General features: G+C 35.6%; 1 protein-coding gene across 5 annotated transcripts in view; it reads right to left on the bottom strand.

Moving 5' to 3' along the window:
• Positions 1-25,347, bottom strand: part of LOC120782686 (rho GTPase-activating protein 7) — a 246,354-nt gene that overhangs the window by 93,166 nt on the left and 127,841 nt on the right. Inside the window, exon 1 of one of the 5 annotated variants that reach the window (XM_040115089.1) lies at positions 16,696-16,725. The exons of the other annotated variants lie outside the window; for them this stretch is intronic. The gene's annotated coding sequence lies outside the window, so the exon portion shown is untranslated. Of the gene's footprint in view, positions 1-16,695; positions 16,726-25,347 lie in introns of those variants that run through there. 5 annotated transcript variants of the gene reach the window in all.

The following is a 25,347-nucleotide window of genomic DNA, read 5'->3' as shown; positions in this document are numbered from 1 at the left end:
ACCATCTGAACTATGATGATGCTGATGCGATCATGTTGTTCTACTATGCCATATCCGGTACTAAGTGCCGAACGGCTGACTACATTAAAATTAGCGTTAAAAATAATGGCTAATACCAGTTATTATAAATAATTCCCAATGGTCTGAATTTACAGAATAATTTTAGTTGTTTTTGTTCTGAAAGGTTGTCTAATTGGTTGCTGAGTTGTTTACAAAAATTTCCAATGCAGTAATTATTAGTTACATGCCACACAAATTGCTACCGATGAAAATAAATGGCTGTCACTGATCAATTAAAAAAACATATTTGCAATTTTAAGCGAATCTAAACAATTCAAAAGATTGACTCACTATCGGTAAAACTTCCACTTATACATATTCATATATGTATATAACGGGTTTTTCAATAGGGACGCTAAAAAGGTAGACCGATTGGGACAGCAAACAACGACATATTTTTCCCGTTCTTTTGACATTTCACTTCAGTAAGGTTTACCATATCCTCATGGAAATTGTTAAAATTTACTATCGAAATTTGGAGTTAGTTGTCTCAACTTTAAGAGCGCTACTTCCAATTTATGGTCGTCATACTCGTTCTGTCAGATCAACAATTATAGTCTAGTGGAAAAATTTTAATCCACAGGTATTGTATGTACAAAATGTTCCCGTGCCAGTGAAGCAAAGAAGTGCCATGTTTGGTAAACGTGTTATCTCACGAAAGACGCCGTTAGACTATTTTCTGTGGGGCTACGTCTTTCTAAAATGTTTCGTGCGAAAACCTATTCGACGAAATATTTTATTTCTAGGTTGGACTGTCAGTGACATCTCTACCAAATGTTACATCAAAATAATCATTAGTGTTTGGTATAACGCGTGTCTTTCTAAAGTACATACATAAAGTGAATTTGGCGATTTTTACGGTGAAGTTCCATTAAATTTTGTGTGCGGAATCAAATTTCTGATGCCGAAACGTTAGGAATGTCGGAAAAGGCCTTCGGTGATAACTGTTTGTCGCGAGCAAATTTTTTTGATTGGTACAAATTATTCAAAGCAAAAATCAAAGCCAGAGAAATACTTCAAGGTCTAAATATTAAGCCTCTATAGAGTAAAGTTTGCTGGAAGCTCGAAAATCCTGATATTAGTTATATAAGGGCTAAAAAATTGTGTATTTTGAGCACAAAGATACACTGTTATGAGTAAAACACGTTTTTTTATTTTCATTGGGATAACTCACATATTGTACCGTATAACAAAGTCACCCGGAGGTTCGAAAATCTTTATATTAGGTATATGGGGGCTAAGGGAAGTATTGGTCCAATTCAAGCCATTTTCGACATACAGATATACCATTATAAGAGAAGGATTATTCTTTAATTTCAGTTATATATATCACACATTGACCGACATTTTCGATAAAAAGTCAACTACAGGTAGCGGGGTCTTAATATTCGGTACCTAGGGGCTTGAATGGTTTTTATTGGATTTAAACTGATTTAGTTATTTTTTTAACAGTAGGCGTGGTTGTAGTCCTATTTCGTCCACACCGTGATATAGGAATATCCACCTTTCTAAATTTTGTTGAAATCGGTCAGTCGGATCCCGAAATATGGGATTTCACCAAAAAGTGGGCAGTGACACGTCCATCGTCCAATTTTTACCAGGGTCCCTATAAATCCTTGACATACCATTTCGGCGGCGTACCTGAGCAAATTTGGTTGTTGTAGCTTAAGTGGTTTAAAAGATATATACATTAAACTTATTAGAGGGCGGGGCCACGCCGAATTTTTTTCCCACAGGTGCCCCTTGCTACTGCAATCCCCGTGCCAGATATGAATTTCATATCTTTATTTAGTGCTTAGTTATGGCACTTTATATGTTTTCGGTTAATGGCGATTTGTGGGTGTAGCAGTGGTGCGATTACGCTCATCTACGAACTCGAATTTTTTGTACTAAGGAACCCACATACGAAGCTTCATCGAAATATCTCAAATTTTACTCATGTTACAGCTTGCACGGACGGACGGACGGACAGACAGATAGTAAACTGACTTTTCTCGTCATACTGATCATTTATATATATACAAGTATAACCCTATATCTATCTCGATTAGTTTTTAGTGATACTTGCAAAACTATAATACTATGTAGCAACTGGTTGAAAGAGTATAAACGAGACCGGAATTGTGGGTCCACTCTTGGTTTTTGCCGCACAATAATACACCGTCGCATTGCTTCTTCGTAAGGTTTTCACTAAGTTTTCAACCGATATCGCTTCGCAACCGCCATATTCGCCAGAGTTAGCTTCATGTGACTCTTCTGGCTATTCAGTAAACTCAAACCACCGCTACAGAGAAACCGTTTTGAGTCAATTGAAGACAAGTGTACTGGGGCCAAGGGAGACTACTTTGAGCGAGTCGACATAGATTTTGATGAATAAATTAAGAATTTTAAAATTGTGATAAAAATTGTACTAATTTTTGCTCATAGTAGTGTAGTAGTAGTACCCGTATAACAGGAAAAAGCCGCATTGGTAAAATAAAAAGAATAACTAAAACGCCTTATTCGATGCAAAGGATCATATCGTAAAACCTTTAGATTTTTGGGGGCGAATACTGCGGCGCAATAAACATGCCAGAACTATACATATTAATGTAATATTGGCCTGTCATGACTTTATACTTAAACTCGGTCCAAAATTTCTGGGGAAATGCCAAAAAAAGTTTGAGAAAGAAAGCAAACAGCATGTTGATCAATTATTCTGTCTAGAAGATGCAAAGCTGTGATTGAATATTTTTTTAAATTTTTACTTTTTATGTATTTTTTTTATTATCTTATATTAAAAAACTAACCATATTAACCAAAAACTTGGACTGTCTTGAATTGGTTGACGAAGTCAAAATAGTCTTAAATGATTTTCGAGGTGTTCCTTACAAAACCAAAATGTACTACATATAAAAAAGGGAAAAATAAAAAGAAATAGCATTGGATTGTCATTATGATATATGTATTTATATCGTTTTTTGTAAGCTTATATACCTAATCCATTCTTTAGTTTTACTTAAAGCAGCATTCTTTTGTATTGTTAACTGGTTTCAATTCTGCTCGCCGCGTGGATGTGTGGCACATGCGACGCCATTTCTAGCTGCATTGGGAGTCTTTCTTGACATATTCACGCAATCTACTTTCAATTTATTTTCTCATTTGCGTGGCGAAAATGTCTAGAAAAGAGCTAAGAATATTATGTGATCGCTGCTACTCATCCAATGTTGGAACTTCATATTTAACCACTTCACCGTTTTATATTTGAGCAGCTTATATGTAGAATAAGGCTTGATTGTGAAAAACAAATTATAACTTTTTGGGATTATGCCCTACCGAAGATGGAATATCGAAAACAGCATTTTCCGCAAATTTTACTATTCTATTATCAAAAAGGTAAAAGCGAACACCAACGTTCTTTTGCATAATTTCGTTCCGGCAATTTCGATATGGAGGACCACGTCCTGGAAAGACTCGTGAAGCCAATGTGAATAAAGCAAAGTCGTCAATGAAATTGCTGAAAGATTAAATTCTAAGATCAATTTCGACATATGGGTTCCTCATGAACCCACGAAATTTTCTTTGTCCCATTAATGCTCATCCAACGTCAAAGAAGCGATTTGTTTTGAAGCGCATTTTACTGGCCACGAAAAGTGGGTTGTTTACAATAATATATAGCGCAAGGGATCATGGTCTAAAAAGCATGAGCCTGCTCAAACCACTTCGAAGACCGAGAGTAACCAAAAAAATGTTATTCTGTTTATTTGGTGGATTTCAACAGAATCATTCATTCCGAGCTTTTGCTTGACAATACCACGATTCATTTTTCAGTGCATTGTGATCAGCTGGACAAATTGAGAAATGCACTGAAACAGAAGGAGCCAGAATTGATCAATAGAAAAGGTGTAGTGTTCCACCAGAAAAGTGCGAGACTTCACACAAATCTAATAATTATCCAAAATCTTTTGTATCTTTGAATGGGATGTGCTACCACACCTGTTCTGGTCCTTGCAAAAGGACCTTGCTAGGATAAATAATCTTATGAATGTTGTTAATCTCTTGCTCGAAAGATATAAAAAGTATTGGATAAAAATGGATAATATATGATTCCATAAAATGTTTTACACAAACATCGTGTTTACACTGAACTAAAAATACGAAATTGCTTAGTGAACGACCTAAAAGTTTTGAAAAAGGCAAAAGGAGCATCCATATGTAGGTACATATTTATGTATTTATTAATGAGAGTGTATTTGTTTTGGCGCGCAGAAATCAATTTAAAATTGGTTAGCAGTAGTATGGCGAAGAAATTCAATTCGTTCAATGGGCATAAATGATAATTTTATTTTTCTCATCCCAAAAAGTGTAAAAAATCGAAATTTAAAGCACTGTTGCGCTTGCTAAAGTCGTCAAAATCAGCGACTCCACACAGCACGCCTTCACAGCAGATAATCGGAAAGAAATGACAATGAAAATGAAAGAAACAAGGAAAAGGTTTTCGTGTAAAAATAACAAAGCTTACGTCGAGCAGTACACTGCAGACACATAAGCTATGATTTTCGCTAAAAAGCATATAGAATAGACGCGGTTAGCGAGGCTGATAACAAGACGCAGGCAGACACGAAACAGATGTGCACACTTGGAATGCAACAGATGAATAGTTGTAAATTTGGATGGATGTGCATTTGGATGGAATACTAGCCGGATGGCTGATTAGTTGGATGGCCGGTTAATCTGATGGACATTTGGATGGATGAGTGGGTAAACAAACAGTTGCACGAACAGCTGATGGACTGACGTACTAACTGACGCTGATGATTTACTAAAAGACAAGGGAGAAATCATGTAACTTGACAGCCATTCAAGGATACAGCGAAATTAAAAAGCCAGCTATCCTCACGGAGGCACATGCGTCCCGGTACGCAGTTGGAAACCATTTCGCTTGATGTGCTTTGTTGCGAATGCGTAGCGCTGCGGCTTGTTGTTAGGCGCTGAATGGACACTTGAATTGAAGGTGGCAAAGGGCAAGTAAGCCGGTCTTCTCAACTCTCACGGTTCAAACCGTGACACAGACACACAGAGGTTTTATTGTTGCTTCTCGCTGGTGGCTGTAACTTGAAACTACATATAACGACTAGCACGATTGCACAAACTCTTTTACATTACTATTATAAAGCTGTTAGATAAATTTTGAAGAAATGTGAGAAAATTGCTGCAGCATTTCTAAGGTAATTTTTATTTGCACATTAATGTATTTAGTATAACTTTTCACAATAGTATGTACATATATTATGTGTATAGTGAACCATCAAAAGCACGTATACAGAGAGATGTTTTGACTTTAAAGTGGTTTAGGGGATATCCCCGAAACTATTTAAGCATTTGAGTTGCATACAAAAGTGAGAATAAAATTGTTTTATCAATTTTCAAAAAGTTATTACAATTCACTTCAGCTTTTTTCCAAAAAAAAATCACAAGTCTAAAATAACCCCATTTTCGAAGACCACAAAAACTAGTACAGTTCGCATTAATTGACATTACATCGCTCTTTAAGAAGAATTAATACTTTGTATGTGCACGTTTGGCTTATATCACGGTTTGGAGTTTTCTATGCATAGAATGTAAGAATTTTTAGGAGGTTCAAAATTTACATTTACCCTTAAGGGTAACTTACCACTTTTTAGGAAAATTTTTTTTATGCGACAACAAAATTAAATCATTTTAATTTTATAATATATTTTTATTTGTATTTTGAAATGTACAAAATAAAAATTTTTTTCGTTTTTTACATTTTTAATATATTTTTTTTTTTTATAATATATTTGTTTTTTACAACTTTTTTCACGTTGTATCAGTCATTCCTCAATCACCAAACCAGAAGCTTCCATCGTTTGAATGGAGTTTAGCTGCTGACGTAGCCAAACTATTTTTAATATTCATAATTTCTTCGATGAAAACAAGGTTACCGGCGCCATTTTCTCCCATTGCCCCCTTTTGCTTCCATAACAACACACACCTAATACAGCCTTCTTCATGCTGAAAGTCTTATTTAATTTTTTTTACTTAGCCCTCCTTACGATATACAAATTGATTACCATCCAAATAAATTAAATATGGATTCATCGGTAAATTAACAGAATTGACAGTGGTTATGACGGTGGATATACTCTTTGAAATATAGTAAACAGATCGCAATAAATATATATCTTCTACATCTTTGATAAGATGCTGCAAAATTGAGTGGATGCATAATTTTCCGGACAGATTAAGGGTGGGCTTTTGCAATGTCAGCTTCTTTCACCTCTTTAGCATCAGCGGCATCGGATTTTTTGGGGTCTTCCTTGATACTCCGAGCAATTTTTCTTTCAGGTTGGGCGCTTTAATATTATGGGCTTTCCACTATGATCAGCTTTTTTGAATATTGCAATAATGTACACCGAACAGTGTTATGTAGTCTTTTGACAATACTGACTATTTCGCGAGTACTCTTCTTCTCTTACCAATATTTGACTTCCAGAGAAAGAAACTTGGGACTATTGACTCACCACCTTTTTGATTTTTTTTTAAACAACAACTCCACAAAAGAAATGCGTTTACCTTAAAGTGTAGGTTGATCCACAAATAAAACTACACAAAAATAACGGTTCCTTATTGATAACTGCATTTCAAGTGTTGCCAACGTAAGTGTATCAGTTTTTTTTTTCACGCCCAAAATGAATCATTTAAGTTTTTCCAATTGTTAATATCAAAATTAATTTATTTAAACAATTGCAGCTTAAAAGCTGAAATAGTTGAAGAGATAAGACACTTCAAAGAAGAAACAACTTTTTGTTCAAGTTTGGTTTGTTTCCCTGAATGCGTCTGTTAATATTAATTAATTCAACTAATATTTGTTTCATAATTCTTTTAGAAAAGCCTTAAGCAAGACGACAAATAATCTGTCGCGGATTCGTCAAAACGACGGAGGGTAGGCATCTAGTGTTAAGCTCGAAATCTCTTGTAATTATATTTACAACAGTATATGCATAAAAGTAAGAATAGAATCATTATGTTGCCAATATTTTCACACATCTGTGACCACCCGCAACGCTAAAACTTAGATTTTAGGCATGGACATCTTTCATATTTGCTTCGAGTCAGTAACTCGTCGTTGCTTTTGGTCAAAAGTGAGCTCGCGCGGCACCCACTTTCCATAGAGCTTTTTCACATCCATATATTCGATATTGATATCTTGCCTGTTATCTTGAAAGACTTCACTTTCTGGTCATCCAAAATTATTTAGTGTGCGTTCATCGACTTCGGTGCTCATTTCATCACGTCTAAACTTAGCTTATGTATGATTGATTTTCCAGAGGATTTCCGTCGTTCATCAACTGTATGCTTTCCGTCAAAAAGCCGTATGTTTTCACATTTTTTATACTCTTGCAACCAGTTGCTACATAGTATTATAGTTTTGTTCACCTAATAGTTGTACGTATCACCTAAAACTAATCAAGGTAGATATAGGGTTATAAATATATAAATGATCAGGGTGACGAGAAAAGTTGAAATCCGGTTGGCTGTCTATCGTCCGTCCGTGCAAGCTGTAACTTAAGTAAAAATTGAGATATCTTGATGAAACTTGGTGTGCGGGTTCCTTAGTACCAAAAAAAAACCACTGTCACGCCTACAAATCGCCATTAACTTAAAACTTATAAAATGTCATAACTAAGCACCAAACTAAGATATAAAACTGTAATTTGGCACAGCGGATCGCAGGACGTCTGTGGATAAGAAATTTTGAAAAAGTGGGCGTGGCCCGGGCCTCGGTTTAATGTGCATATCTCCTAAACAACTAAAGCTGCAACAACCAAATTCGCTCAGCATTACAAGAACTTCTACCGATAGTGTGAAAATGGATGAAATCGGATGAAAACCCCGCTAACTCTCCATATAACGGTTCAGCTCAAAACTACTAAAAGCGCAATAAATTAATAGCTAAATGGGCCAAAGAAATTAAAAGTTATCCAAAATTTTTTAAATCTAATAAAAACTGTTCACGCCCGTACGTACTGAATAAGACCCCGGTACCAATAATTTACTTTTGAACGAAAATGAGTGATATACATATATGTATAACTGAGCACATAATAGTGTATCTTTGTGCCAAAAATAGTAGTTGAGCAAAAACTTGGAATAGACCGCATATAACTAATGTCGGGATTTTCGAACATCCGGTTGACTTTACTCTATATGATTGGTTTTACACCTTAAAGTATTTCCCCGGCTTTGATTTTTGCAAGTTGCAAGAGTATAAAATGTTCGGTTGCACCCGAACTAAGCCTTTCCTTACTTGTTTTTGTATAAAATTGGAAACATATAATATTATAATAAACATAATTTTGATGAAAACAAGGTAAATTCAATCTTTATGCAATTTAATAATGGAAAAATATTTGTATAATCATTAAAACCATACTAAATTGCATGGGATAACACGGGCTGCACGGGATGAGCGATAACCAAGCGTCGGCTTTAACTGGAAGAGCGAATTATTTAAAATGAATTTGTTGTAAAGGTTAAAATTGTAGTTACAAGCGACTTGAAGTTAAAAAAATGTAAAATCTCAGCAGGAGTATAATGGAGGCAGCTACTGAAACCATAAAAACTTCACATAAGCTTCTGAGGCACTTATCAATTGTATAGCAATTGTTGCATGCGCTCGAAAGTTAATGGACCACAGTCTCAGCAGAGCAGCTTCTACTTCTTATGCAAACACAAAACGACCGATCTATTGATTGATCTGTCTATTAGAAAAGCGTCAATTTGTTATCTCACTTGATTGATTGAAATTTTCTATACCGTGCTTCGGACTCCGACCAAACCCTGCATTGAAATCAGTTTTCAGTAATAAAGTTTATTTCGTTGACAATTGCCTCTCTATTTTATTGAAAGCTTTTGGTCCTATTTATACGCAGCTCTTTCATGATTGACATGCCTTGATATATTATGTTTTGATTGATCGATTAATTAGCAAAATAGTCGTAATTTGCATGCTCAATGGGTTAACCATTTTTCGGTGGGATCACAGATATATACATTTTATAATAACAAAATGTGCCAGTAAATAATTTTCTCACGAAATTTGAGTATTAAATCATATTGAATGAAGTAAAAGAAACCCAGTGACTTCTTATTTATATACATTTAATATCCAAATCGGTCGAGAATTCAATAATAAATATATATATATACATATAAGGTACACGCTTAAATCTCTATCTTATTATCGTTATCATCATATATTAATAACTATTAGTTAACACGTGAGTACTTGAAAAGCTTTCGCCGTTACATAGACAAAACTTATGAAGTAAACTATTGTCGACGAGCTACTGTCACCCCATCGCTACCCGAAAATATTGCGAAAAATAGTGAATTTGTCAGCAAACACTTTCTGAGTTTTTTCAAACAATATAATAATCTTTAGCCCTAAGCAGTGACCTCTGTGCATTCAAGGCCAAGGACGTTTTGTAGCGCACAGCAAAAGCACTTAATATAAGGTGTGCAAAAGCGTTTCGCTCAAGTGATAACTTAAGTAGATTAAAGTGTTATCTTTTGGTGCTTAGAAATAACAAAAAAAACGCTTTTTATGTAAATAAAAGAGCGCTTCGGTATATTTGGTACAATCGTGTCTTTAAGTCTCAAGTGTAAGACACCTGTAGCTATTTTGGCTATTTAAAGCACTCTCTGCCAATTGCGGCGCCAAGTGAGCAAGAGTGATCCGAACTACAGAGTTACGTTTGTGCTGCTTACCTTTTTGCGTAAAAAATAATGAAGCTATTTCTGATTTCTTCAAATTGTACTAATAATATGTTCGAATATTTTTATACCTCGTCTGTGTACATATAGACGAACCAGTCCCTCAGTTCAACACGTCTTTTTATTCCGAAAAAGCTGGTTATTTAAACCAGAAGCGCCGATATCAGACCACTATTGCATATAGCTGTCATATAAACTGATCGAAGGACATTAAGTTATTGTATGGAAAACTTTCCATTTGTTTGATCTTTAGAAAATTTTGGCATAGAGTATTGCTAAAATAATGCTACAATATAAGAATACATTGTTCAGATCCGATCACTATAGCATACTACCGCCGTAAATTAATCTTCGTAAAAAAGGAATTACAACTTTTATAAAACGAAAAGAGATACATACATATGTATGTACACAACTTTTTCCTTCGTTGCTGTTTAAGTTTTTTCTGCCATTTCCACCTTGAAGTTCAGCAATTTTTCAAACTCTCCAATATGGGCAGTTCAAATCTAATTTTTGCATCAACTCATGGGTCCGCATAGGCTTACATACCTAGTCTGTCAATATGTATAAGCATAACAACACAATGTGTGTGTGTATGTACCTACAACAATATGCTGCAATGCAGCTACCTCATTTAGGGCCATTAAAAATTTAAGGTGCGTGCAACTTGACACTCATTTGCGGCGGCACGATGCGGCGCTTGGCTCTGGACACTTAAAGTGGACGGACAGACGACACTGGGTAATCGACGCCAGCGTCAAATGTGCTCAGTGATAATGTCAAGCAGCGAGTACTAATGGTTAACTGTAGAGTCGCCATATTCATTTCAGTACGCTGTACTCGTGCAACGTGAGTGCGAAATGAATAGAAATCAAAAACTTTTATAGAAATTGAATAAAAAGATATTTACATATATATGTATGTAACTGAACGCAGCCGTAGAATGTGTGTGTATGCGTATATCTGTGTACTAGAGGCACTGGCATGAACTTTTTCCACTGTGTTGTTATTGTTGCATGTGCCTGTCAAATTGAAAAATGTGCGTTTGCCAATGATTGTGACATTAGTTTTCTTAAGCTATCACATACATACATATACATACATACATATCCATGCATACACTTAACATATACGATGCTAGCCTAGCTTACACTGAAAAAGCTGCGGCGACCGAGTCGTTTATCTTTTGTTGGGGGCACAAGCGATTGATTATTGGCAAACACGCGTAGATACCGCGTCGCGCTGCATTAAGGCTCAGGTAAGGCACAGCCGCCACAATAACAAAAACAAACCATCGTGCGCCTATGTATACGCATATACGCGTGCGTTGAATTGCACACAGTCTGGCGCCTCCAATGGTGCTGTCGTGTGCGCTGCGATCTAGCGATCATACTGGCGCTCAGCGCACACCGCTCGATATGAGATGACAGCATGATAAATTGCCAATGGCGGAATTGGCACGAAATTTGAATATTGTCTCGTTCGATGTATCGCTTTAGGTGTTCCATATTTTTGTTATTGCTGCCACTTTGGGTGACTGCTTTATTTACACATGCAGTTCCTATGCACCCATGCTCGTTCTGGAATGAATTGGCTGCCAAAATGAAATTAATTTCTTGACTTTAATGCTTAGCCGTTGAGGCAGTATTAGGATTGTAAACTAATTGCTAGCGGGTAAAAGATACTCTGCAACAACAATGCAGCAATGCCGAATTAGGAAAGAAACTACTTATTCGTACAATTTTATGTACAAGTCAGTACCTCTTAGGAAAATTATCTATTTATTTGTGAGCCAACACCCCTGAAAAAATAGTGGGAGTAGTTTTTAAAGGAAATGCATCCGGATTATTTTCTTAATGGTACAAATGAATTAGTCTCCAACAGAGGTCTTTAGGAAACTATTTGGTATTAATTAGTCTTTGTGGCATAATTGAATATATAATAGCTGAATCTTTGTATACATTTCTCTTCCATGCTACAATACTAATGAAATTACCATTTTATACAATTTTTAATTAATTGCATGTGGATAGATTGAAATAAAAAATACGATAATAAATAAATGTAAAGCTTAACTGTTGGTATAGCAATTTAATTTGTTGTCCTAATTGGGAGCTCAACGAGGTAGTCAAAATAATAGTACTGCCACAATGGGGCAGGCAAAACGCATTTATTAATTATTTATTTGGGTAAATATTTTTCAAAATAATAAGTACTGATTTCTTGATGTATTTCATTACTTGGCTTAATAACGCTAACTTAAATTTAAAAAAAAAATTAATTATATTAAAAGAGGAAACGAGTAAAGGTTGAACATATAATTGGATTCACATTATGATTCGAAATGCTTAAACATAAAAACCTATTCACGTCTACCGGAGACGATAAATAAATGTGATAAAATGCCTAAGCGCCAACTACTATTATCAAAAATAAATGTAGGTCAAAAGCTGCTGTTCGCAAATTGAGATTTCGATTGGTTCTCGCGAAATGGAGAAATATTATATGGCTAGATGAATTCCAAATATTGCTCTATGCTGATAAATGATCTCACCAGTACTTTAGACGACACAATACACATGATGCACAATACAATGATTTAAGCATGTTCATTTTATGGAGTCGGACCGATGTACCGTATTAAGGAAACCATGGTTAATTCTGGAAAGGAAGAGGAAGACCTCCACTCCGTTGGAAGGACCAAGTGGAGAAGGACCTGGCTTCGCTTGGAATATCCAATTGACGCCACGCAGCGAAAAGAAGAAACGACTGGCGCGCTGTTGTTAACTCGGCTATAATCGCGTAAGCGGTGTCTACGCCAATTAAGAAGAAGAAGAGGTTAATTCTGTACATTTTTAAATTATGGATTTGGAAGTTATATTACGGTATGCTCGCGGAGAAATGTCACAACATTAGATCTTTTAATATTAAAATGACTCAAAGACAACAAAAGCTGTATCTCCAGTGGTTTCAGAAAAATTGGCTTAATGTCCTGGATTGGCCTGCACAGTCTCGTCGTTAGTTGCTGATATAAATCGCATAAATGTTAATCAACTTTAGGAAACAAATAAGTTACCAAAATAAAAAGCAAATATTTAGCAGTTTTAGAGAACCTACATTTTCCTAATTTATTTTTTACATTATGCGTTTGTATGTTTTACATAGTGTTCGTATATTGATTTCAGTAGTGATTTGCATACAAATAGTTTTTTCGAAATTTTTATATATTTTCTTTATACTTAAAATTCAATAAATTATAGAAAAAGGTGTAAAACGCTAAATTTATCAAATTAAAGAGTAATAAAGCATTCTCATATATGTACGTGCGCGCATCTCGGTCACAATTAAAATTCATAACTGGACGCCAATAAATTTTATACGAAATGAAATGATGGTATGCAAAGATATGAAGCTATGTTCGAATTGCTTATATCTAATTGATTGGCATGAGTAAGTCAATCGAAGAAATTTTATAAACACAAAAACACAAAGAAGTCAATCAGGCGAGAACCAAACATAAAAATACGTGTATAAATTACATAACTTCGACTTGACTTCTGGAAGCTTTTGTATTTTGAAAAACAAAAAAAAATAGTAAAATGAGTTCCTCATGTTAATAAAAAAAATAGTTTTGAAAGAAAAACTGCTTATAAAAAAGGATTTTGCAAAGAGAAATTTCGTATTTGAAACAATACGGATTTTCGACCCCACGTGCGCCCTGAGGTAGCGTTTCAGATGAGATCTTTTAGTTTCTTAAATGCTTACAAATATGTATAAAAAAATCAAAAAGTAAATAACTAAAATTGGACAGGAAAGTTGTTGTCCATGAAAACAGCACCTAAATGAGCAGATCAAAGGAGTCCTTGGATATCGCTATCAGTCTGAGTGCACTTTACACCAGATTAAGAGTTTACATTGAATAAATCGAACAAAAGGGAAAAAAGTACAAAATAAAACAACAATAATTAATGCCGGTGATGATTTGCTTGTTTCGAAGAGCGCACTGTGGCACACGCACTCATGCACACATATGCAGCTGCAACAGACCCACTAATTGCAATTAAACATTGAAAAATCATTTGTAATTAGTAAATGCTGCTGCATGGGCATTCTCGGTGGAGGGGGGTTAAGTGCAGTGTGCGGCGTGTGAGTGCAACAAACTCTGCGCCCAGGGCCAACAGCTTTTCCATTAACACTGAATGCCGGCATCGTACAGCGTGATGCGTCGTCGGTTGCAGAGGCAGGTTTCCCGATCCATACTCCCTCAGCAGGTGACCACTTTGTAAACGCTACGCTGCGACCGACCAACAGCAGTATGAGTAATCTCCAACAATTTTCATTTCTAATAAGTCGGGCAATTGAAAGCCGCAAGGTGTGCAACGATGTGTTCCAGATGCGCTTTTCAAACACTCAAGCACATACATATACACACACGCCTTTATTTGACAGCACGTGATAATTGCTGTGGCGATTGGGTGGCGACGCGTCTCTGCCACAATCAGGTCATTGCGTTTTATGTGGCTGGCGCATCGCTGTTGCGCTTCTCTATGCGGTTTCACGCCGTCAATGGGCTGCACCGTTAATGAGGTGCAAAAGTAAACAAATTTTCAAAATTTATATTTCCCTTTTTATTTGTTATTCTATCCATTCACACAAATACCAATAAGACAAGTATGTTACTGTTGTTGTTATTTGTTGCATTTCATTCTTTTCTAATTTGCTTTTGGTTTGCTTGTTCTTTCTGTTCAAATAAAGGCAATCGCATTTGTAATGGTTACTTTTCGATAAAGTAAATAATCAGCTACCATTCTTTAACGAGCTTCCACTGACTGCAACTTTTCAACTAAAAACTTTGTTTGCATAAGAATTATTATGTTTGTGTCTACATTACGAATTGTAAGCATTTGGGCTTTCGAGCTTTTGACTCCATAGCCACAGCAGCTGGTTGCACTCAGTTCATTGGACTTGGTTGCTTTGACATTTGTAGGGCTAAATTTCACACGAAGTCTCTAAGACAAAATAAAACTTATTGGTGGAAAAAATAGTTGCCCACTCAAAGTTACTTAATCGATGTGAGAACTTAGTTTTGGAATTTTCTCTTGCCTGTAAGTTCAGTACGTTTACATAATTTTACTTGCTAACAAATATGGGCACATTTATCTCTCAGTAAAATAGATACCTGAATGTATTTTTTTTATGAGATTCAATTTATTTTATCCATTTTGGTGGAAAATTGGTAGAGTTGTCGTTTCAGTTAAACGGATTTGTTAAAATTTTTCCGGAGTAATGTAGCATTGATAATATGTTACATGACACATTCGCTTTCAATCGTTTATAATGCAGTTGAATTCCTGAAAATTCCTAAACTTAAACAATAAAGTATAACGCTGATAGAATCCAATCATCAGCGCTACGACAGTAAATCGAGCGACCGACTCAAGTGGCCACTAGGTGTTTCGAATCACAGATATTTGACATGTGCAATAAAAGCAAAATACTAAAGCGCTTGTGCAGCAAGAAAAGTCTTAGCGAGAGGCTGGGGATAAACAAATATTACTTTAGACGGGTATAGAACCACGACGTGCACCATATTTCAACGCTGATGAAGGCGAGAGCGCATGTTTGCAGCCAATATATCTTGCGAATTTGCTGATTTTAGTCACAGCGCGCGCCGCATTGAGTGCTACATGCTGCTCTCGTTAAGCTGTTATGTATGATTATTATTTTTCTTACATTCCTGCTTTTGAATTTTCAAATGCAATTTCAGAAATCATCACCCAATCGCGCGAAATCGATTTCATCGAATTTACACGCAAGTGAAATGAGTTTGCAGCGAGTATACGAGCTCGTTTGTGATTAAAACTAACTTAAGTCGTTTGCGTAAACGATACCTGCCGCGCGCCTACATTTACGCGAGCGCGTGCAGTCTCAGGCGAGTGTCATCAGCCGCCAATTGCCAGCGCCGAATAGCAAACAAACTGGCTGGCGGCACGCAACAGCGCGCTGTTGGCGCTGATTACCGCTGTCGAAATTGCAATTGCTGCAGCGGCACCAATTGAATGTTGCCAATAAAATCGGTGCGCTGAGCGCATGCAAGCGAATTAAAAATTAAAATGCAATAACGCTGCATAAACGAAATGCCATTATGAGTATTTGTTTGAGTTTGTGGCGGTGGCAGCAACAGCAGCAACTTTGAAAACGCGCCATGAGGCACGCAATCGTTGTAATCAAGAACTCATAGGCGCAACAAAGGCGCCGCTGCTGTTGTCATATGATCAAACGCGCGGCCGGTTTTAAACGCTGCTTCTTTCATTGGGTCGGCAATAAGCCAAGTGCGCACGAGTGCTCAATGTTTGATTGTCGCCTCGCTTGCTACAATTGCAAATAATTTGCGTGCGTCCACATTTTCTGTTGCCCCTTGTAAGGTGCCATTTGGTGAGTCATCTTACTTGAATATGTTGTGTTTTCTTTATGGTACATGCTTTGCTGTTGTTTTTAATGGGTTTTTGGTGTCTCTGCTTTGTTGCGGCCGGTTGAAATATGAGCGTTGCAAATAGCGCGCGTGGGCGCTTAAGTGATTTCTCGAATACTCGTCAGTGAATCCCGCTGACGGAATTGGCAGTGGTGGGTATTAAGCTATTTAACGCTAAGATATTTTCTCTTTTTTTGCATAACGAAATTCCTACAAATACTGTGGAGTGGGTAATTCAATATTTCTATGAAGTCAGTTTTTAATTGCGCGCAATTTAGTAACCTATAGGAAATGTCTTTAAAATTTTATTCATAAAAGTTAATTTTGTGAAAACGCACTCTTTTACTTTGATTAAATTTCATTTTCTTTTATACTTAACTTACAATTTGCAGTCAACTTGATCCGAAAAAGATGAGTATTAGATTTTCTAGCGCATGGATGACTTCATGAAAGTGAGCTTACCTGAAAGAAGTAAAAAAGAGATTTAATTTCTATTTAAAGTAAGTCACGTACATATTTCATATAAGCATGTATTTAATGGTTTTTAAAAGGATGTGTGATTAAATACAGATTTCAGAAAAAATCGCAAGGTAATTTTATGTCTCGACAAAAAATTTTTTGATATCGTTAATATTTAAACGTGTGAAAGCTCTCTATGAATTGACGGTTCAGGTGGAAGGTAATTACATAGAAATGAAAGCTTTTTAACTAAAATTATATTTGCTTAAAAACATTAATTTTTTACATTTTCACTTGTCCGAAAGCTCTGCATTGATAAAAGCTTCGTAAGGAGGTCTATAAATTAAAGGAATATTTTTATAATGTCCAAATCTGTTTGAATAATAAATTCTCCTTTGTGTTGTGCTTGAATCAAAGCTTTAGAAGAAGGGTTTCCAATTCAAAAAAAAATTAAATTCAACCAAACTAGACTTTGGTAAGAAAGTTGTGAGTGAGGCCCATTGGGAAACTTGTGTATCGGAATTTATATTCATATTATATTTGTCACGCTAACAAAAATATATGTAACAAAAGCTGATAAGTGCTATAAGTACATTTGTCTTCTGATGTTTCAAGCAGTCTGCAGACGACTGGGCTTTGCATCATCCGCCGAAGGAATGAAGGAAATGCGGAAATTCTGTAATTGCATGAAAAATTTCATCCGCTCATACGCTATTTGAAAGCTAAGTGAGGTTTAAATGCATTAAATTGTGTTATTTCTGCAGTAGGAAGATGTCAAGCAAACAGCAGAAGCCAAAGCATGCACTTTGTTGAAACAAAAACTTGCATTGTGCTTATGCGGTTGCTGCCTAATTAAGGCGGTAAATATAAACGAAGCCGAGCCGAAATGTTTGAAAGAGACAAAAGTTTATATATTGTATGTGTCCACACCAAGATATTTCCATATAAGCGTATACCCAACTGAAAACAATAACGTCTGGTCCAAATGATGATGATTGTGAACTACGAGTCCCCTTCGGTGCTGCCTCGGGCAAGGATGGTCTACAGTTTTTCATTACAAATTGAGTCATTAACTTTATTTATACGCGTTGAAAGCGCGTAACTTCCGCATATTTGGAGAAATTTGGTGCCAACTGCAAGGAACCCTTAACGATTGCCGATCGGCGGGCGAATATAGAAAGTTTTGACGGTCTTAAGTAAGCGATAATTTATTTCCACTTCTTTATTGGAATTGTATTTAACGTTGTATGTGATAGTATTAATACAACAACATGTAAACTTTTGAAGACGCTGCAGATATTCCCGTATTTTGTTGTATATTCGTTCAATGATTTGTGCGACTAACGAGGACCCGACACAACAATCTCCCAATTGGTTTCGCCCTTAATTGACTATGTGCAAATACATGAAGATTTATGGGCAGTAAATGCAATAAATAATAAAGTTGACTAAATATGAGCATTTTAGAAAAGAAAAACATGCTTATGTTTAACAAAATAATTAATTTACCATAATTAAATTTTATTGTTTGTTGCTGAACAAATTTTTGTTATAAGTTGAGATAAACTTGTTGCTGCTATCCGGAAATTTTAGACATGAAACACAAAAAGGAAATCTAGGTTATATCTTAGCAAAGTCAACAACATAGTTTATCTGAGCTGCTGGTGTTAGTAGCACTCCGTGTCAGTCCGTCTTCAGTCTGGCTGGGCAGAGGCCCACTTTCTTTTCTCTCTAAGAAGCTGCTCATTTGTCGAACCCGCCGTTATTGGACCAATTTATAGCTACTATACATCTAATTTAAGTTATTGTATGAGAAGGCAAAAATTATTTTCTAAGGCAACGGTGCAAACTACTTCCTTTTGTGAAGCTTCGGTACAACCGAAGTAAACGTTGTTCTTGTTTTGCTACATATTTGCTTCAAATAATCTATTTGAAAATCAATGAAAGGTTCTAGCTACTTAAACTAATTATAAAGTTCAATTTAAAATAAATTTTTCTTAAAGCCCCTAAGTTGCTGCCATAATATTCCCTCGCATCATCAAGTCAGTATAGACCGTGCGATTCTATGCTGTGATACAGTCACAAGTTTCTAATTTTGAGATTTTAAGTTAGAGAAAATGTTTGTGACTTGAGACGATCACTTGACTTGAGACAGTCACAAAATTTATTACATTTCATTATTCAGACATCTTTTTACACTTGAATGAAAATAAATTGGTTGATAACAAATATAAAAGTTTCTATAACATAGTCAAAAAAAAACAAAAAAAAAACCCAATTACCAATAAAAATAAAAATATATGTTGACTTCGATTCATAATATTTATGAAATTTATGTAAAATTAATTTTTTTTTAACCTTTTCGTGTTTGAGTTGCAAAATATAAAAAACGACAATCGATTAATATCTATGATGATCTCTATTCAGTATATTCAAAATGACAAACAGAACTCTTTTTAGTTTTATGACTTGCGAACTATCAGGTGAAAAAAAGATACTATAAAGTATATATATAAATGATCAGTATGTTGAGCTGAGTCGATTTAGCCATGTCCGTCTGTCTGTCTGTCCGTCCGTCCGTCTGTCTGTATATATACAAACTAGGACCTCAGTTTTTAAGATATCGTTTTGATATTTTGCAAACGTCATTTTCTCTTCACGAAGTTGCTCATTTGTCGGAACAGCCAATATCAAACTGAATGATCGGAATAAAATTCTTGTATATAAACTTTTGCATTTGACAAGATATATTCACCAAATTTGGTACAGATTATTTTCTAAAGCAACAATATAATCTCCGAAGAAATTGTTCAGATCGGCGCACTATAGCATATAGCTGCCATACAAACCGAACGATCGGAAGCAAGTGCTTGTATGGAAAACTTTCGCATTTGGCGTGGTATCTTCACGAAATTTGACTTGGATTACTGCTTAAGGTAATAATATAATCTCCGAAAAATTGTTCAGATCGGATTACTATAGCATATAGCTTCCACATAAACTGCACACATAGTTACTAAAAGAAATTCAGCTGTGAAGGGTATATCAGCTTTGGTGCAGCCGAAGTTAACGTTTTTTCTTGTTGCTTTTATTCTTGTAAGCGCTCTGTATCGCATAATGATTGATGCAATTGTATTTGCTTATGCAGGCTTTATAACTCAATTGCGTTAAAAAAATAGAGTTTTACAATCTTCAGCGTGAAACGCGTTTCACTTGAATCTCCAGGCAAAACAAAAAAAGAATATGAGTAGTGAACGCGGAGAGTTCACAGAAGTTTCGAGATAAAGAAGTAAATTCAAGTCGCTGCAATGTTCTTTGTGGAAAGAATGAGCTTCCAGTAACTTCTCATGCAGGTTCCACTCCCCAACCACCTCACATATAGTTTCGTCCACTCTAGAACTCTGCATACACTTTTTTTCATTTCTTTACCCTCTGCACTCAAAGTTCATGCTTTTCTTTTCAATTCCTTTTTTTATTTACTCTCCCTTTCATTTTGTAGCGCACTCATACACTTAACGGCAATTGTCAACTGACTGTGTCACTTTTAATTAGTTTGTTTACATTTCTGCAATCAGCTTTTGAGTGACTGCTTTTGTGGTTGCCATATCGCTGCCCAGCGATAAAAATATGCCTAACTCTCCTGACACTTGAAGTTGAGAGCGAAAACTTGGGATATCGTAAAGAAACCTGGTACACATATTTCTTGGCATCGTAAGACGGTTGGTATTGCGTAATCGGTCCTCTGTTAATAGGTTTAATGATAATATCTCGTAAACCACTAAAGCTATTACAACGAAATTCACCTAGAGCAAGTATTATTACAGCTTATACGGACAGTGTGAAAATGAATGAAATCGGATGATAACCCCACCCACTCCCAACGTAACAGTACTGTTAAAAACTACTAAAAGCACGATGAATCAATAAATATAGTAAATACGCCAGAGACATTAAATTTTGCCCTTGAAAGGATATGAAAGAGCTTTAAAGTAGCTGGGGTCGTGGGTTGGGCGATGGGCAAGGTACCTCTGGATGCTTGTTGGACCGATTTCAATCAAATTGGGAACATAACATTCTAGTGACGTTCTTATGTTACAGTGTGACACAACAACGCCTACTTCTCACATAACACAACTTCAAATTTTTATGTGATTCTTTCACCAGTATACGAACAAATAAATATAGCGGGATAAAGGTTTGCACTAATAGTGCCTTTGAATTATGTCACCTTATGACCAAAAATTGTCCAAATTGAACCAAAACTCATTAGGTACCGAATATTTGGTCATCAGTTGCTATAGTTGACTTTTTACCAAAAATATCGATAACTTTGTGATATATGTATGTATGTATGTATATAATTAAAATTCAGAGAGGATTTTTTCCTGATAACAGTATGCCTGCGCGTTAAAAATGGCTTGAATACGGTTAATACGGGAAGTAGCCTCTATATAAAGATTTTCGAACTTCGCGATGACCTTATACCGCATATATTGGGAAATTTGTGAGTTATCTTAATAAAACTGAGAGAGCGAGTTTGTTGCATTCAGATACTTTTGTATTTAAAATGAATGAAATCGGGCGAAAACTTGCCCTAGACCCCATATAACTCGATTGTTGTAAGATTATAAAACATGCGGTTAAACCCGAACTTAGTGTAAGGAAGTACTACTAAAAGATGATGGTGGTTTAGTTTAAATCCCTAAATATAAGGGTGGTATCTGATTTGGCTACACTGGAATGAGTTTGGCATTCCTGTATCCCTGTCGCTGTGTCTGCTGGGCTGTTTGCTGACTTCGTAAACCAGCTGGCTGCCAATGTGAGTGATGTGCGTCACATACATGTCTTTCAAGCGATATTTTTTGTACAGATGTAAAAATATTCTACATCGCCTGATTAATTTATGTATGTACCATAAACACTTAATATTCATGCATGTGCATTAATGAACATACGTACATACTTATGTATGTCTAACTTATACATAATGCACATTAATTAAAGTACAACTTTACCAGTAACTATTCGAGGCTCGATAACTTTTCTCTCTTTATGTGTGGTTTTCCTAGTAGTTATTACTTATAATTGATAACGGCACATTTTACATTGCCCATTAGCTGTCTGACCGCACACAAAAGCAGCCTTATCTTCAGATTGAAAGGTTCGTTGTAAATATGCGGTCAGCAATGACAAATAATTTATTCCCGACGAGTGGATGGTATCAAATGCTCCTCTTGCGTAAAGTGCATTAACAACAACTAACCAACAAAAGTTGATTATCTATACTCGCATGCACACGAGTTTCCAACTACATAAATTAAAGAAACTAAAAATAACGGTATTTAGGACACACATTTTTTCCGTTACAAAAATTCAATTTATCGGGCTCCATTTCAGGAAAAATCATCTTTTAAAATCACTGAAAGAAAATAAAATGAAATGAAACATATGTATGTATCTCTCCATAATTCAACTGAAGTGAACCAAATTTCATTAATGTACCGCTACTCGATATTAATCTTAGAGAGGAAACGATAAGAAAACAAATACTTTATGAATGACTTGCATGCAAGAAGCTTATCAGAACTCAACCAGAAGTTATGACGTGCCTTTGTCAGATAAACTCGAGCATATCAGAGAAAAAACCACATCAAAAGAGCAAACAAAGAAATTAAGACAGTGGGTTATTGTACCTTTCACGGAGCCTAACAACAAATAAACCAATTTTTCTATTTTTCCCCTACAATGAAACCACAAAAGTAGGGGAGACAAGATATATATAAAAAAAGAAATTAACAAACACGAATCGATAATTATCAAGCAACAACAAATGAAAGATTGTAATGTAAATAAACAAACAAAATACCGTTCCAAGAGAAAGGTAACTCGAATAAAAGAAACATTGTGGTTTTAATTAAATCAAATAGTAGAAATGTAAACTTATTAAGGAAATACGAAAATCACTAGGTCACATAGACATATTTATCGGTAGCGATTAAATGAGTCAGACGTAGAGGGAAGAGCAATAAGAAATATAGAGCATTTTTATACTCATGCAACCAGTTGCCACAGAGTATTATACTATAGTTGTGTTCACCTAACGGTTGTATGTATCACCTAAAACTAAGCGAGATCTATGTATTTAGTTGTATGCGTCCGTGCAAGCTGTAGCTGTGTGTCGAGTTTGTAGACACTGGCACGCCCAAAAATCACGATTAACCGAAAAGATATAAAATAACTAAGGACTAAATTAAGATATAAGGCTGTAATTGGGCACAGAGGATCTTAGTAGCAAGAAGTATCTGTCGGTGTTTTGTATAAAAAGTGGGCGCGGCCCCGCCCTCTAACAAGTTTAATGTACATATCTTCTAAAGCACTTAAGCTACAACAACCACATTTGCGGAGTACATATCTTATAAGAACTTCTTCCGACAGTGTGAAAATGAAATCGGTGGATAACTCCGCTCACTCCCCATATAACGGTACTGTTCAAAAACTACTAAAAGCGCGATAAATCAATAAGACATGAAATTTTACCACCGAGATGGTACTCGTATAAGAGAGCTTTATGGGAGCTGGTTTGAAAATTGGACGATGGACGTATCACTGCCCACTTTTTGGTGAAATCCCATATCTCGAGGCCCGACCAAACCAATTTCGACAAAATTTAGTACGTGGCATTATTTTTACATTATTATGTCACGTTGTGAAAATGGACGAAATCGGATAACAACCACGCCTACTTCCCATATAGCACAATTTTAAATTCCACTTGAATCGTTCAGTTTCCAGTCCACAACTCAAGAAGCAATTAACGGGATGAAACTTTTCACGAATAATGTGTTTAGTGTGTGCCACCTCATGATCAAAAATTGTTTAAATCCAATAAAAATTGTTGAAGGCTCCAGGTACCGAATATTTAGACCTCGGTACTTATAGTTGATATATGATCGGTCAATGTGTAATATATTGTACATAACTGAAATTAAGGGATAACCCTTCTTTTATAATGGTAAGTCTGTATGTCAAAAATTGGTTGAAACCAATACTTCTCTTAGCCCCCATATACTTAATACGAATATTTTCGAACTTCCGGGTGACTTTGTATGGCCAATATGTGAGTTATCCTACAGAAAATAAGAGAGCGTGTTGTGCTCATAACAGTGCATCTTTGTGCCTAAAATAGAGAAATTTGAGCGAAAACTTGACTTACCCCTCATATAATTGATATCAGGATTTTCGAACATCCATAAACGATTTGGTTACGTACATGTTAACAGATAAGTAATATTTTATATTACATATATTAGTAAATATTAAAATACAAAATGCATATGTACATATGGCTCTAATTTCTTTTAATTAATTAATGTTGATTATACAGTTATTGCATAATAAAATTAACTAAACCCAAAATTGACAATTGATTGTGTGTATTGAGGTATTATTCTTCAGATGCAAGGAGTGTTCCAAAGTAAACAGGACTTTTTGAATTTAGCGCCCTCTGGTCGCGCCATCTATATGTTGATTGATGCATTAGAATCTGCTATCTATATCGATTGTTTCATGACATTTCATTGATTGGAAGTGAAGGTATTGCGTTTTAAGTGTCAGTATGTTTGTGTTATCGGTGCGAAAATGAGCTTCGAACAAAGAGCCAACATTAAATTTTGTTTTAAAATTGATAAAACTTTTACGGAAACGTTTCAATTGATGAAACAAGTTTATGGCGATATTGCCTATCCCGTAAAAGAGTGCACGAGTGGTTTCATCGGTTTCAAAGTGGTCGTGAGGACACAAATGACGATCAACATGTGGGCCAATCAAAATTCGTGATCACCGGAAATTCCATCGAAACCGTGTGAGAATTCATCAAAAATCAGCCGAAATCATCATTGAAATTCATGGGAATGGAATTGAACATCTCCAAAACATCGATTTATCGCATTTTGACCGAACATTTGGGCTTACGAAAGGTGTGTGCACGGTTTGTTCCATGAAAGGAAAGCGTTATGCAGACATAGAGGCCATTCAAGAGGCTTGCACCGGCATACTGGTGGCCATACCGGCCAACGAACTAAAACACTCGTTCGACATGCGTTTGGACCGTGCAAAAAGCTGTATTGAAGCAGAAGGAGACTATTTGGAATAAAATAAATTGATTTTGCCGAAAAAACCATTTGTTCTGTGTTTTGTTTTTTTAAGTCTTGTTTACTTGGAACGCTCCGCAGAATATTTAAGTGAAGGGACTCATCTATCCTTAGTATTAGGAACTCATCTATCCTTCCGTTTCATGATAGGTAAAAATTGTCCCAGCAATTTTTATTTATTTTTTACAAGGATTTCTTGTTTTTGTTTTATTTTCCTGGAGCCAATTTTTGGATATCGCCATGGCACTTGTATGTATTATACATACATAAGTATGTATTATAACACTCTTTGCAACATCTTCGAGATTAGTATTTCTGATTTTCAGATATGTACATACATATACATACATATGTTCCTACTTAAAAAATCATTTTTAAGCAATCGTACGTTCTATGTCCAGGAAAATGATGCATTTTCTGAGCTTT

Source organism: Bactrocera tryoni, chromosome 1 (assembly GCF_016617805.1).
Source record: "Bactrocera tryoni isolate S06 chromosome 1, CSIRO_BtryS06_freeze2, whole genome shotgun sequence".
Classification (NCBI taxonomy): Eukaryota; Metazoa; Arthropoda; class Insecta; order Diptera; family Tephritidae; genus Bactrocera; species Bactrocera tryoni.
Note: the sequence above shows the minus strand (reverse complement) of the source record. Positions and strands in the feature narration are given on the sequence as shown.